A 17,589-nucleotide genomic window follows, 5' to 3' on the forward strand; every position below is an offset into this window, starting at 1 on the left:
CTGTATCTAGAGGACATTGTGTCGTTGCATGTAATTCTGCGAACATTAAATTATTGAATGTACCAAGAGAATATTGTGGCATAAAATATATCAAGAATATCAATATGTCATTGACCGTTATCCGAAATCATAGCGTGCCATTAAAGTTTCCATGTGGTCAATGTGTCAGTTAATGTATTTAGAGAACATTGTTAAATATCTGTTAATGTTTTTGTTTTATGGCTAACTTCGTGTATTTTTTTTTTACTCAATGTAAAATGTATTCACAACAGTATAACATTGAGGCATACGCTATATTCCTGATTCCATCTTTTCATTGAAGTTTTAGTATTGATACAACATTGCTCTATACATTATGGTGTTTGTATCGGAGATTTCGTGTAATTTATTAAAATTAATGTCAACTGATTGATTTTTTGGTATTTTAACGCCATTTTTAAGCACCGCATTTAGGCTATTTCGTGGCGGTCAGTTTTTATTGATAGAGGAAGCAGAAGTGCCCGGGGAAAACCACCGACCTTCGATAGGAAAACTGAAACAGATTTCTGTCTCTGTTACGAGTATGGTATACATTCCTTTATTCAGACTTGGCAATATTGTAATTGAACAAAAGGCAGAAATATGGTGTCTCTAAACATGAACTAAAGATAGTTTTAAAATGTTAATTTGTTTTCATTTAACTCAACGTGTGCAGAAGAGCATTGGTTTAAGCCTAAACATAGTATGCCTCTAAGTGTAACAAGTAAACACTGACAGCACACAATATAAACCAGAGATAATTGTAACTGATTATCAGCATGGTATTATTGTTATTTGGTAATCATGAACTCTCTGCTTTTTAATATGCCTGTCCTAAATAATGAGCTTCATCCACAGTTTTAAAATGTTTCATCGCAATGTGTTAGTCATATTTAGAATTTAATGTAATTGACATATGTTAATATAAGATTATTGTATAACACTCGTCCATTGTTGTCGTTTGTATGCTTGCGCCCAGCTATGTATAAATATTAGGGATGTCAAAAGATCTAAAATTTAATACTCGGATACTCGGTCAAGATACTCGAGTACTCGCGAGTACTCGGATAAATTTTAAACGTCTATTGAAAAGTTTAGATTTAAGGTGGGATGCAGTGTTTTTGTTACATATAAAACTAACGTACTATAAACATTTTTGTGTCAATTAAGCAATGAATTATCGACTGCCGTTTTCTACAAATAACCTATCATAATAGCAATTATTGTTTATGTACGTGTTCATGAACCAAATTACAATAAAAGATAAAATAAATATTTGCATATAAAGTCCGACAAAGTAGCCAATATATGTATCAACTATTCATGAGGAGTTGGTATCTTTAATGATAGGACTTGTCCATTGATTTGGCAACAATAATATTGGACTTCACATTACTGTTTTATGTTGCTCAGTCTTCCCTTTTTGCACCATCGTTTGTCTGATTTTTTTTAAAGCCATGACGTTGTCAGTTTATTTTCGGCTTTTTTTTTTAATTAAACAATTATAGTTAAGTTTAAAATACAGAGTGATTAAATTAATTTAAATGTACATCTCATACCAATCACGTTTACATAGAAGTCCCGATTAACAAACAAAGGTGAGTTTTATGGCTTGTGACGAGTTAATTATTAATCCACGAAAGTGTTGATCCGTATACAAACACCGTTAAATTTGTCCCTAATCTGTTGCGTAGGGTTCACCGCCGGTCTTTTTGATTTTGTTCTTGTTTAGAAATATGATCTGGTCAACAATTTCAGACAAAAGACTGTTTGACTTTCTATTTTTTGTTACAAGTAGTGCACATGAAAACATTCCCACAGAAGGAAAGGACGTTGCTAATACTACTAACAAATAGTTATCAGGATAAACATATTTGTAATCTTAATTGATTTTATTTAATATCACGAAGGGGACATTTCAACGGAACTAAAGTGTGTGGAAATGTGAAGAGAAAATATCTCAAAATGTATGACAGGCAAACGAGTATCCGAGTACTAAAACTGTACTCGAGTACTCGGCCTTCCGAGCGAGTACCCGAGTACTCGAGTACTCGTTGACATCCCTAATAAATATGCATTTTATAATTGGTGTTGCTAGACTGCAATATCATTGGTAAATGGCCCAAATGATTCTTGTTCATATATGAGCATGATGATTATATTGTAATTCGGTAAACACTAGAAAACGGAAGCATTATCTGAACATACAAATAAAACTATCTGTAAATGAATATTATCTTGAAAAAATTGTGTCATTGATTATAAACATGCGCATACAAGCTCATTAGATTTTATTCTGAGCAGACTCTGGCATTGCATGTTAATCCTGAACGTTAATGTCATGATTGTAAACTTGATTCTACTGGTGATAATTGTTAGCCTGATAACACTTTTGAATGTATGAACTCGATATGTCAATAAACAACAAAAACACCATACTGGTTACTGGGAATTTGGAAATGCAATCCAGGTACTTTGTATCTTAGTAGCAGGCTTTAGTTGCACTCAATTTTAGCATTCATTCATAAATTTTTGTATTATTTAAAATTATGTGTCAATATGTTTTCTACAGTCCTTCAATTTCTTTTGATATCTTAATTGCTAAAATGTCTTCTACATAGGTAGATATTTTCACTTATACATAGGAAAAAATTGTTCGAAAATATGTACTAATTTGCTGAATGTTCTTTTTAACCAGGCTCAATTTGGTGGTATGACATCATGCACAAGATATTTTAATTGTTTTGCAAAGAATCCGCACAAACCGGTGATAGGGGCCGTTTTAAATTAGCAGTGGGGTGAGCATTTTGTTTTTCTCCCTAATGAAGGCCTCACTTTGAGATGAAGAACAGCTATGAAAGCGTTGTACTTTTATTTTCTATGTATTTATTGCTCTACGTGTACTGATTGTGTTTCCTGGATGAATACCCCAAATCTTTTGTTTTCTAAAAACTGAATAAATAAAAGTGCTTTTATCAGTTATAAAGTAGTAATAAATCATGCTTATTTCGACCTAAGATACTATTTTATCGTTTACGCTTGAAAAAAGAGGGGGGAATTAGAGGGGCGTAAAACATATAATTCCGACATCCCGATTTAAAAAAAAAATTTGAATATTTTGCAAGAATAGCATAACGTGATTAGGTATAACGTATCGGTTGCAGTTGTTAATGGCATTTACTGTTTACATTTATATTGTGTACAAATTAAATCACAGTGGGAAGACGAAACAAATCCTCGGGATATTGTAAATTTGTTTTCTGTTGATCTTTCTCTTATCCCGAAAGCATGTCTATTCTTCCTTAGACCTGATTCAAAATTAGGATTGAAAACCTCTGGAAAACCGAAGTTCTCTGCACAAGTTTTTAGTGTAAACGAATTTTCCACATATATACAACCATGTTTGATTTAGCAAGTATAGACCACACTGACCGTAATATATCAAACCACTCTGGTAATGTAACTTGTGTGACAACTTGATACGACAAGGGTTTTAATAATGCTGCTGTAACGTCAAGAAGTGGCCATAGATATAGTGCTGTTGAAACTTACAAAAGACAGAGTTTTGAAATGAATAGTAGAATTAGCAAATCTTTACAGCCGCCTTTATCTCGCAGTGAAGTGAAGGTTGAAGAGAATAAGGAAAACGAACAATCATCGGCCTGTATTAATACGAATGTAGCTTCTATAACAGAAAACCATGACTCCTCTGATGATGAACTAGTTATACACGTTCCATAAAGTGTCAAACGCATCAAAATTATCCACAATAATGGCAAAGTCTTGTCTCTTGAGCTGTACATTTACTTTAAATATAGTGTCTGGTCAGTGTGATTTCTGTCGTGCGGAGTTAAACCTGTAAATTTAATTGGATGTTAGGAATCAAAATATAATGTATACTTGTTTAACTTCACCGTTTTACTCTACAAGCATTATGCTATCAGCTCTGAGAAAAATCAAGCACTTTTCTATATTTTCTTCATGAACAGTAGTATAAACACAATAAAAAGATTTTGAATAAAGTGCATCCAGATCTATTCTATAAGTCATAAGATATGAACGTTTTTCTTGTATTCAATTTTCTCAGTGTTTCAAAAACACCATTTCATGCATGCATCTAGGTTTATGGATAATATGTTTTTCTGATAGTAAATACTGAATGTATAAAAAAAAATTCGATAAAATACTTAGTGCAAAATGGATAATTTTCAAGGTATATACCACTGTAGTCTATGTCATTTAACTAATTAGTCGTTCTATATTTCAAACCATTTAATCAGATGGTTCAATAAAAGTAATCAAGAAAAAAAATGTTTGATGCAGATCCCCACATTTTTTTCTTCGGTTTTGCTGATTACATAGAACCATTTTTTCATACACTACGAACCATTAGATAAAATGATTAAAATTGTAATAAAACAAAAAATCTCCGCCGAAATTTTGTTTTACTTTTCATTAAATGACGACAAAAATGTATAGACTTCCAACGAAGATTCTTGAATTTCACCTTAATATGTATAGACTTTCAACCAAGTTTTTTTATTTTTCCCTTCATATGTATAAACTTTCAACGAAGATTCTTGATTTTCCAATTAATATGTATAGACTTTCAACCAAGATTCTTGATTTTTCCCTTAAATTATACAGATTTCAACGAACTTCAACATTCTTGATTTTTCCCTTAATATGTATAGACTTTCATCGAACTTCAAGATCCTTGATTTTTACCTTAAACTGTATAGACTTTCAACGATTATTCTTTATTTTAACCTTAAACTGAATAGACTTTCAACGAAGATTCTTATTTTTACCTTAAACTGTATAGACTTTCAACGAAGATTCTTAATTTTTCACGTAATCACACTGATTCATTGACATTACCGTATTATTATAAAATCAAATAAATATTGATAACATTCATTTTACTTAAATATAACATGTTAAAGAAATTTTTTCTTCTTCTTGTATAAAGAATTTATACTTATAATGTTTTATGATTAATACATCATGCTCCTACATTAGTACCAGGTCAGGTACAGTTTTTAGAAGAGTCTTAAATGGCATTCCATGCAAACTGAAAGTATGTTTATATTTCTTCCCTGTCATCCGTTAAAACAATAAAGGTTAAAAACCCATCATGATTCCAACTATTTCTGGATTCCGTCTTGAATTCAATCATGGGTTTACAGAACACATAACGGATATAACTCTTTAACAATCAGCTGAGCATTTCAATCACATACTATGAAATGTATAAGTATAGAGAAATCAAGCTTCTTAGAGATCATTTTTTTAAAATCAAACATATGATTAAAATGTAATATTTTGCTTAGAGAGTTACGACCCCTGACTATGGTAACGGGTTTGTAAACTGTCCGCAAAAATATACGAAGTTTACTTGATTTAACCGGTAAAACAGATGTAAATTGTGTTGGATAAGATCCTTTATAGATTTCACATCACAAACAACTTAAAATTTTGTTAATTTAACAAAATATTTCGAAGTAAAAGATAAACAATGACAAAATCAAATACTCAAGAACCACCCAATATGGCGTCTTATGCTGACGCATTCAAAAACGGACCCAAGTCCGACGAATCTGATTTCATCTCATCAGTTAAACCTGTATTCTCTCAGGAATCCGATCTATTTGGTAGTATCACAAATCCTATGAAAAGTCTATACCTGACTACGAACGAAATGTTTGAAGCTATTGATAAAGTAGTGCCAAAACGTAGCATCAAAGGCCTACAAAGAATCCGTGGACTTTGGCGGATATATTTAGACAACGAAAAAGAGAGGGAACTCTTAGTGTCTAATGGCTTAGAACTTCGTGGTAGGTCAGTATTAGTCTACTCAAGAAATCCAAGAGTTAGGTCATATGAAAACTCAACAGATATCAAGATTCGTGTCAAAGATATACCTCTCTCAGCAGATGATGGACATATTCTAAGAGTGCTGGAGAGGTACAAATGTGTCATACTTAAACATTTCAGAGAACGACTTCGATATGACAACATGATTACTGACTGTCAAACTGGAGACCGCATTGTGATATGTCTAGGTCCGTTAGAGGAACCGATCCCAAAAAACATACCTATCGGTAAATATAGAGGAACCGTCCTATACAGAGGTCAAAATGACAGCATTGCAAAATGTAGCAAATGCATGGAATTGGGTCATCGCGCTTCGCAATGCCAAAATGACTGGAAATGTCGAAAGTGTGGTGAATCTGGACACAAACAGATAGATTGTACGAAAATTGATTCAGCTGAAGGCGAAAGCATACCGCACAACACTGAATATTATGAAGATGATACTAGTTATTATCCATCACATCAGTCAAACGCAGAGTCAGATAACAATGACGATATAAACGACGATGAGACGCAACATACATTAGGTGATGCACAACCAGATGACTTGCTAAACTGCACTATAGAACAATCGCAGTCAATCCTAACAACTGCCAATGCAGACAAAACAAATGCAGCGTCACAAAAAAATGATCCACCAGCAGTTAGACCTAAAGTTTTTCCAACACGTAAATCAGGCCCAACAAACAAACAAGCTAATCCTGATCATGTCAAACAAAGCAGGAATACGGGTCAACCGCAAATGACGCAATTTATGCAAGTCACAAATCAGGAATCTCGTTCAACTAGAAAAAATGAAAATAAACAAGTCAATACGCCAGGAAAATCAACATCAGGCCGTGGCATCGAAAAGTCACCAGTGACACCAACTGAGCAATTACACGATGGAACCCGTAATAATGCAAACAAAAGATCAAAAACCGCTTCCTAGACGTCATGCCAGAGATAAAGACCAGAATACTATGTAGACTTATTCTTTTTAATATAAAATCAAAAAAAAAACTATAAAAAAAAACATGAATCTGTACATATCTATTTTTAGTTTTTTCATAAGTTTATATGTAAATTTGGACAGCATCTTCTCATACTGTTTGTTATCTTCCATAAAGATAAATACTCAAAGTCATTCAACTACTTGTCACTGGAATGGTCACACCATTCATCATCAAATAATATCAAACCTAAAAAAGAGAGAAAAATTCTATTTCAAACAAAGCTTAAAAGCAAAACAAATCCAGTCTGACTATGTTCATAATTTTCTTGACAGGTACAGAATTTACTGTCTTTTTGTCATTTATTGTCAGATCATTATTACAATAAATAGGAAATTAACTATTATTCACTACTGCAATATAGTACAGAATTTATTTTCAATTAAACAGCTAACTTATGTTATTGTATATACCTGTATATTTATTCTACACAACTTTTCGCCTTTGTACATTTCTATCTTTTTAAACTGTTATTACTGTAAATTTTATTGTTCAAACTTTGAATGTAAGTGCACATTGTATTGCATGTCAAAGTTTGTAAACAAAGTCACCATGATGACCCATATATTGACACATGAAATAATGTGTATATTTTTTTGTACCATTAGAGAATGTTGTGCAATTTTTGAATTGTTTAAGTACTCTTTATTAAATGAATGTCATGTACACGAATGCTTAAATATCGAACTGATCTGTAAAAGACATACCACTTACAAGAATATATCCGACATCCACGTTGTAAACTATACACATATATACCACGTGATCGATTTCGATCTAGGTCAGAAACAGATGATACCTGTCTATAAAAATAGAATGGAAATTCCCCAACTTTCCGAAAATAATATAAAACAAACTTACCAATCGTATGAAAATTTGGAATAATCTTCACATTTGTTCTATTAATTGCAAAGGACTACAAAAAGCTGAAAAAAGAAAAAGATTAATAGAATGGTCAAAGCAACAAAAATGTGATATCATATTAATGCAAGAAACTCACTTTGTAAATAATATGTCAACCCAATTAAAAAATGAATTTGAAGGACAAATTATATTAAGTAACGGAACTAGCAATTCACGAGGTGTTGCAATTTGGATAAAAAACCCACTAAATTTGAAATTAATTGATAGTTTTGAAGACGAAGAAGGTAGATTTCTACTTGTAAATATGGAAGTTAATGACAACATATTAACTTTAGTTAATTTATATGCACCTAATAACCCACACACTAGAAATAACTTTTTTAAAAACATTAAATTATTGGTGGATAAACATAGTATAGGACAAATAATCATGGGAGGTGATTTTAATGACATATTAGCTCAAATAGATTCAAAAAATAAATCTAAACAAATAAAAAATAAAAAACCAGTCTGTAATCTTAACAAATTAATCAAATCATTAAAAGTTATAGATGTTTGGAGAGAGAAAAACAAACATAAAACACAGTTCACTTGGTGTAGAAAAGATAGATCTGAAGCAACAAGAATTGACTATTTTTTAATAGGATCTGAAGTGTACAAAAACTCCATTTCATGTGATATAAGACCTATAGTTCTGCAACATACTGATCATAATTGTGTCTCACTAAAAATAGATTTAAATAGAGGTCCTAAAGGCAGAGGATACTGGAAATTGAATAGCAGTATATTAGAGAATGAGGATTATGTGAATACAATTTCTAATTTGATAACTAATTATAAAAACAAAAGTATAAATTATCCCGATCTCGACCTACTATGGGATAACTTTAAAACTGAGGTAAGAGATATTTCAATCAATTTTTGCAAATCTAAAGCTAAGGAAAAAAGAGATAAGATAAATATTTTAGAAAAAGACTTACAAAGACTTAATATCTTAGCTGATACTGAAAACAATAATACAACCAAAACAAGTTTATTGCAAACAATAGAATATACAGAAGAAAAATTAGGAAAGCTTTACTATGAAAAAATAAAGGGTAACCAAATTAGAGCTAGAGCAAAATGGGTGGAAGAGGGTGAAAGAAATTCAGCTTATTTTCTAGGTCTTGAGAAATCTAGGCAAAGCAAAAAAACCATAACACAACTATATGATGAAAAAGGGGAGATAACTAGGGATCATGAAAAAATATTAAACCTTGAAGTAAAATATTATAAAGATTTATACACGTCAACAAATCCAAATTTACAAGAAACACAAAATTATTTAAATGATATTAAAAAACATAAAAAATTAACTGAAAGTGAAAGTGATACTTGCGAAGGAGAAATAACTGAAGAAGAATGCACAGAAGCTATATTTAAAATGAAATTAAACCGTGCCCCAGGATTAGATGGACTAAATGTTGAATTTTACAGAAAGTTTTGGGTAGAATTAAAAACTTTAATAGTATCAACATTTAACTATTGCTATTCTAAAGGACAATTGTCCAACACACAAAAAATAGGCGTTATATCACTTATTTATAAAAAAAATGACCCATTGTCACTTGATAATTATCGACCTATAACACTTTTGAATTATGATGTTAAACTTCTAGCATATGCCTTGGCACAAAGACTTAAACCCCTACTTCATAAACTGGTACATTCTGATCAAAAAGGATATATAAAAAATAGGTACATTGGTTTCAACATTAGACAGATACAAGATGCTATTGACTATTCAGAAAATCTCAAAATAGACGGAGCTGTCTTATTTCTAGATTTTAGCAAAGCTTTTGACTCTCTTGAGTGGATCTTTATGTTTGAAACACTAAAAAAGTTTGGCTTTAAAGAAAGTTTTTTAAAATGGATTCAACTAATGTATTCAGATATTAAGGGATGTATAACTAATAATGGCTGGGTTTCAAGTCGTTTTAAAGCATTCCGTGGTATTAAACAAGGCTGTCCGCTTTCTTCGTTACTTTTTGTTCTTGCCGTAGAAATAATGGCTATAAAAATTAGAGAAAATAAAAATATTAAAGGATTAGAAATTAAGCTAGAAAGCAGCACCAATACACTAAAAATATGTCAACTAGCAGACGATACCACTCTGTTCCTACATTCTAAACAGGACATTACAATTGCATTAAATTTAATTGAAACATTTGGTAACTTTTCTGGTCTTAAACTTAATAGAACTAAAACTGAAGGAATATGGCTTGGCAAATTAAAGCACTGCAAAGAAAAATATGAGAATATTAATTGGAGTGATAAACCTATCAAAAGTTTAGGAATTTATTTTGGACACAACAGATTAGAATGTCAAAATCTTAATATTGAAAAACAAATATTGAAATGTGAAAAAATAATAGCTAACTGGAAGAAAAGAAAACTAAGTATATTAGGAAGAATAGTAGTAACTAAATCTTTAATTCTACCAAACTTAACATATATAGCATCAAATACTGTAATACCAAAAGATTCGCTACAAAAATTTAAAACCCTCATATATAATTTTATATGGAATGGTAAAAGAGACAAAATTAAAAGATCAACTCTTTCAACAGAGTACAAAAAAGGGGGACTTAAAATGATAGACATCGATAATTTTATAAAATCCATACACATAGGCTGGATAACAAAATTATTTAATACTGAAACAGACAATTGGACAGTTATACCAAGATATTATTTAAATAAATTTGGTAATAACTTGATAATATTTCTAATGAATCTGAAAAATATAAATGATCTAGATAAATCAATTTTCAAGAGTGTTCCAGAATTTTACCAAGAATTAATTAAAACTTGGATTAGTGTTAAAGGAGGTGGGTCATCATACCCACATGACTTTCTACAAATAAGAAAACAATTTCTATGGGGAAATAACTTTCTCAGACTAAATGGAAAATGTTTATTCTTTGAAGAGTGGGTAAAAAGCAATTTGTATTTCATAAATGATATTATAGATGATAGAGGTCAAATTTCAGAAACATATATACTTTCTAAACTAAAAAACAAACAAGATTGGATCAGGCAGATATCTTGCATTAAAAAAGCTATACCAAATCAATGGCTTACAATAATAAATCAAGATAATTCAATTAAAACTAAAGTTAATATTCATAATACTATAAATAGTCTAAAAATCATGCTTAATCAAGAAATCAATTCTAAAATGAGTACAAAACAAATTTATAACATTATTATAAATGAAAACAAACTGGACAAACCTATAGGAGTTATAATGTGGGAAAAAATGTTTGCCAAAAACCTGTACTTCAAACTAGAAAATTGTTTCAACTTCATTTTTAACTACTTACCTGACAATAAATTGAAAATGTTTAGATGGAAATTAATTCACTTTATACTTCCATACAATGATTTATTAGTTAAATGGAAAATACTCACAAATAATAAATGTAATCATTGCAGTATAAAAAAAGATTATGAACATCTTTATTTTTCTTGCAGTTACAACAGCAATTTTTTATCAAAAATATCCAACCTTCTTAAATTTATAGGTTTCAATGAAAGTATTCTTAATATAGAAAATCTTGTAGTAGGATATAAAATAAATGATGAAGCTTACTATGAAATTAACTTTCTTTTGACTGTAATATTTTTTTCTATCTACAAATCATATTACATCTCTGACTCAAGAAGAACAAAAGTAGATATCTTTAAAATATTCAAGGCAGAAATAAAATCTATAGTTGAAATCAATAATATAATTAAAAGAAAAAACAGTAAATTGATTTTAAAAACCCTAAACTACATAAATGATCATAAATAATAACAAGGATTTGTACAAATACCCCTGAGATCACATGACCCAAGTATTAAGTCACATGACTTGAGCATGTCAGGTGACATTAATGTACTTTAATACCACGTGTTAAAAAAAAAAGATAATAATGTATCATTCAATATTGTATAATACACACTTTTTTGTCTTCTTTTTTTACTTTATACCTTATGTGTTTATCTTTGACAACTATGTGTAGTGCACTCTGATGTCGTGTATAATCATGTTTACCCGAGTAGTTTAGATACATCAGTCTAAAATACAACAGGTTTCAAATAAGTTAACAGTTACACTTTTATTATGATTCAAAACATCACGAAAATTATGATCAACTTACCTTTTAAATTAGACAAACTGTCTAAGTATTGTGAATTAAATTTATCCAAATCACAAAGATGATGATGGCAAAACGATGCACATTTATCTAATATTAAAAAACACTATCGGACGGAAGTGAAATATTCTCCGGTAAACATGAAATCATTTAAAATATTGTAACATTGTAATGTAACATCAATTTACTTTTATTAGATATTCTCCCTGGATACCTAATAACTAATATATCAGGGATACTTAGTGCAATGCTGTACACTAAGTAAATTGTTAACAGCAATAGAGTGCAATAAAGTATATTATCCACGTTAAAAAAAAAAAAAAAAAATATTTTGCTTATTTTGTATCAGAATGGTGATAACCATATTGTATTTTAAGCTTTGTCTTTGTAAAACATTGTTTTACTGTCGTACATATATGTTGACCTATCACCGCTAAAATAAATTTGAGACAGTTGTCAAACCTTGAAATACAATACAGCTGTCTTTTAAGTCAAACATGATATTTTTTGGTCAAATATTTTCTGACGTCATAATACCGTAATAAGAGATTTGCTGAAGTGCCGAGAAAAATAAGATATATGTTGAAAAATACGATAAATGGTAATGTTGAAAGCAGTAAGAAAGTTATGATTTGTCATTCAATGTGCGAGAAATTAATTTATTTGTTTGATTATTGATGTAAAATTTATAATTATGTCTTTCTAGTGTTGTTTGAGGACAAAAAAGAAAACTCGTTTAAAATAAATCTAAAAAAAATCCAAATAAAACACCTCTATTTCAGATTATTTATTATAACGTGTGGAATATTGGGGCTTTTTATAGCTTGCTATGCGGTATGGGTTCTGCTCATTGTTGAAGGCCGTACAGTGACCTATAGTTGTTTAATTCTACGTCATTTGTTCTCTGAAGGAGATTTGTCTCATTGGCTATCATATCATATTTGCTTTTTTTTATATTAGTATTATTGTGCTATTGTCAATTTTGTTTTATTGTGCTATGGTCAATTTTGTATTCTTGTCTTTTACTTTTGCTATACACTTTGTTTATAAGGTGTTTATATGCAATTTTGTTTTTCTTTGTTAAAACAGTTGTTTGTTTTAGAGTGATTAAAATTTTATTACAATGTTGACTGCTGTGATCCAAATTTTGACATGTTTACCTATTATGTATGTTTGTTTTGTTCACACATTGTTGTCAATATAATATAATTATATGCGACTGTCATACAAGTGAGAGGTTTCGCTAGCTATAAAACAAGGTTTAATCCACCATTTTCTACATAAGGAAATGTATGTACCAGGTCAGGAATATGACAGTAGTTTTCCATTCATTTGATGTGTTTGGGCTTTTGGATTTGCCATTTCATAGGGGACTTTCCGTTTTAAATTTTCCTAGTAGTTCGGTATTTCTGTTATTTTACTTTATACAACTGACAATTATTGTTGGCAAACATAATTTGATTATCCTGACATTAAAATGTCATACCATAAGTTGAACGCATGCGCACAATTCGACATTTAATCGTAAAACAGCATTGATAACTACTCATATATATTTGTACGTGGATCTAGAAATAATTGGATGTTTTAACAGATTTGAATAAAGACTGTTTGTGAACCCGTTTAAACATTTGAATTACGACTTTTACTATTTTGATTAAAGCAATGGCAGTGAACAATACAACAAGTAACAACGAAATAAGAACTCCTCCATTCTTGGATCTCAGAAACATATATCCGATTGACTATGCCGTTCCTATATATGGGTATTTATCACCAATTGTCATTAGCTTGACTGTGATTACAAATTCATTGGCTTGTGTTGTCCTCATGCAGAAAAACATGCGCTCTCCGACGAATATAATTCTCACAGGACTGGCTATATCTGACATGTGCACTGGGATATTCCGTTTGCCTTTGTACATCTATTTCTTCTTCTTCGACAACTATTTGGAGAAGGTACCGATAGACTGGTGTGGCATTTACATTCATTTTGAACTAAATATTCCAGTCATTTTCCATACAACTTCCGTATGGCTGACAGTGACACTGGCTATTCACAGATATTTGTATATTTGTAGTTCTTCAAAAGTCAAACAAAAGTGCACGATACGAAACATTGCTTTTGTCATTCTAATAGTCTTTTGCATGTCTATAATATGTAATTGTTTAAGTTTCGTAGAAGACGACATTATTCAAGTAGATGCTCCGTCTAACATAAACCCGAATGACACTATAACAACATGTATTGTAAGTGTGAAACCATGGTTGTATGGGTATGTTGACATTTATTATGGATTAAGGTATTTGTTCCGGGCTATTTTCATACAGTTCATACCATGTACGGTTTTACTTGTTATGAATGTTCTGCTTACATTAAAAATACGAAAGGCCAATAGAAGAAGAAGACAAATGGTGTCACAGAATCGAAGCAGTGAGTCCAATAACAGGACTAACCAAATGCTGATTATTGTTGTGGCAGTTTTTCTGATGGCTGAATTACCGACTGGGATAATGTTTATACTTCATATTATCCAAAATTCATTCGATAATATTTCATTTTTTAATGCAAGAGAATCTGTACTTGTGTCGATACTAGCAAATTTCTTTCTTTTTTTAAGTTTTCCAATTAACTTTTTTATTTACTGTGGAATGAGTACGCAATTTCGGAAAACTTTTATGAAAACAATTAAACGTAACTGAATTCATTCAGACTGAAAACTTTGAAATACAGGTTTGACCTTTAGTCAATAAAAACTCTTGGGCATTGAATGAAAGCAGGATGATGGTTTGTCACTGAGTGTAGGCCTGAGCTAATTGTTTTATAATTTTGAATCTTGACAACACAATGACATAGGACAAAAAAGTTGTGTGTAATCCATTGAACATTGTAATTGTATGTTAGCACAACAACACTTAATCTATGATGTTAGATTATTCTAAAGTTCATCGTGCCATTGAAACTACCATGCATGTTTACATTGTGTGAACATATGTCATTGGGAGTACCATAATTACATCGTATGAAAATTTGTCATTGAAAATACCATACGTACATGTTTTAAAAGAACATTTGTCATTGAAAGTATTATGACAACATTGTTTGCACATTTGTCATTGAAAGTACCATGATTACATTGTAAAAGCATATGTCATTAAAAGTATGATGATTATATATTGTGAAGAACATTTGTCATTGAAACTAACATGATTACGTTGTGAAAACATTTCCATTGAAAAATTTCATTACATTGTGAAAACATTTGTCATTGACAGTACCATTTTTACATTGTATGATCATCTGTCATTGAAAGTACCATGATTACATTGTAAGAAGCATTTGTCATTGAAAGTACCACTATTACCTTGTGTAAACATCTCTCATTGAAAGTACCATGTTTTCATTGTGTGAACATCTGTCATTGAAAGTACCATCATAACATTGTGAAAAAATTGTTATCGACAGTATGATTATAACATTGTGAACATATTTGTCATTAAGCTTCCACTAAAGTCAAAATATAGGACACTTTATAAACATCTAAACTTTGCCTGTATTGCGTATATTATCATGCAAATGCAAGCAATGAAAAACGAAGTGAACGTGAAATAAACAAGCCAGAGACTGATGCTACCACGGTTTATTTGATATACGAGGATATATCGGACGTCACAATTCATTTACGTCCGGTCAAAACGGAAACCTGAATAAACCGGAGCACTGTCTAAACCGGCTCTTTTTCATAGTCCCGTAGTCGGCCGGATTATACAAGTTTTACTGTAACTATTGATTTGTTTTACTTTTGTAGTATTAGTGTAAATGTGTGTGTGAGCCAAGGCTCCGTATTGAAGGTCGTACATTGACCTATAATGGTTTACTTTTATAAATTGTTATTTGGATGGAAAGTTGTCTCATTGGCACTCACACCACATCTTCCTATATCTATGTATATATCATACCATCATGTCAATTCCTTTTTTTGAATTGCAAAATAAAAAGTAAGCGTTGTGTCTTTCAATGTTGTGATATTCAAATATTGTTTATAAATGTTTTACCCGGCTGCATTTGTTTGCATCTGTTCTAAGTCAGGTACCTGTTGTTCAGTAGTTGTCGTTTGTTGAAGTGGTTTTAAAGTGTTTATAGTATCTCCTTTACTATATATATAAAGACAGTTGGTTTTCTCGTTCCAATGGTTTTACATTAGTAATTTTTGGAGCCCTTTATCTGTTGATGTTTGGTGTGAGCCATAATTTGACCTATGATGGGTTTTCTTTTACAAATTGTGAATTGAATGGAGAGTTGTCTCATTGGCACTCATGCCCCAAGTTCTTATATCTATTTATGGTTAGTTCAAATCCAGACATAAAGGCTATAAAACAAAAGTGAATGTACGTTTTCACTAATTCTGTTGATTTTCTTCTCCGATGTTTTTCATTGAACTAAATTTGACAAATTGATAGCCTATTGCAATCAAAAAATGTCACTATACAAATATTGATAGAAAATTGCAAAACATTTTTCATTCTACTTTCATGACTTTATCGTGTTAATATTAGTGACACAATAAGTCCCTTACTCAACCTACTTTTTCATAATTTTGTTTTCATTAGAAAGAAGCATTAAAAAGTATTTCAAAATGAACGAATTTTTAATACTGGTTAATGATTGTCACGGGACAATTAATATATGTTATTATACTCACTATATCCATTTGACAATTAGAACTTCTGTTTAAAAGTATTAAATTATGAATAATTTACTATTGTCCGTACATCAAATCGTAATATCGTATAAGTCGAATAAATAATGTAATCTCAAGTGATATGTAAAAACTGCCTACAATTTTTTTCATTAAATAATTTTTCAATTTTCAAATATTTTGGTTTCGAGCATAAAAAAAATAGCGTTTTATTGTCGAAATTCGGAAGTGATTCAGAACAATTGGTACCTTTAATGCTATTGTAGTCATATAGCTTGGAGTGCAGCTCAAGAGATTTGTATAAAAACTGTTTATGAATCGGTTCAACTCAGACATTTTATAAGTTATTCATAACTGTGTGTTTACAATGGCAGAGGTAAATATAACGAAGAACATTGACAATATAAGGCTACCATTTCTGGATCTGACACACTTCGTACCGATTGACTACGCCGTCCCTGTATACGGAAATTTGTTTCCAATTGTTATTTGCTTAACTGTGTTTACAAACATTTTTGCCTGTGTTGTTCTACTGCAGAAAAACATGCTTTCTTCAACAAATATACTTTTTGCTGGAATGGCTATTGCTGATATGTGCACTGGTATATTTCAATTGCCATTGTACATTTATTCATAATCTTTAGTGATAGTCATAATCTTTTTAATGGCTATTTTGAGCCATTTCCCACGTTTCCTAGAAAACGACTTTAGCCCGGTTAATGTTCCGTCTAATATACACCCGAATGATACTATTAAAACCTGTGCAATAACCGTAAACCCATGGCTGTTGGATAATTTTAAAATATACTATAATTTATATTTTTGGTTTCGAGCTATATTTATTCATTTAATTCCATGTTTAATTCTACTTTTTATAAATTTTCTACTTATAATAAAAATCCGAAAGGCTAATAGCAGAAGGAGACAAATGACATCACAGCACAGAATCAAGGA

At 30.7% G+C, this 17,589-nt stretch overlaps 1 long non-coding RNA gene across 1 annotated transcript; it reads right to left on the reverse strand.

Moving 5' to 3' along the window:
* Positions 1-6,860: 6,860 nt before the first annotated feature.
* Positions 6,861-12,246, reverse strand: LOC143058404 (uncharacterized). The gene is made up of 3 exons (XR_012973045.1): positions 11,939-12,246; positions 7,749-7,813; positions 6,861-7,076 (listed from the first exon to the last, which is right to left on the reverse strand). It is a non-coding gene; the product is annotated as an uncharacterized LOC143058404 (long non-coding RNA).
* Positions 12,247-17,589: the final 5,343 nt, after the last annotated feature.

Source organism: Mytilus galloprovincialis, chromosome 14, assembly GCF_965363235.1.
Source record: "Mytilus galloprovincialis chromosome 14, xbMytGall1.hap1.1, whole genome shotgun sequence".
Classification (NCBI taxonomy): domain Eukaryota; kingdom Metazoa; phylum Mollusca; class Bivalvia; order Mytilida; family Mytilidae; genus Mytilus; species Mytilus galloprovincialis.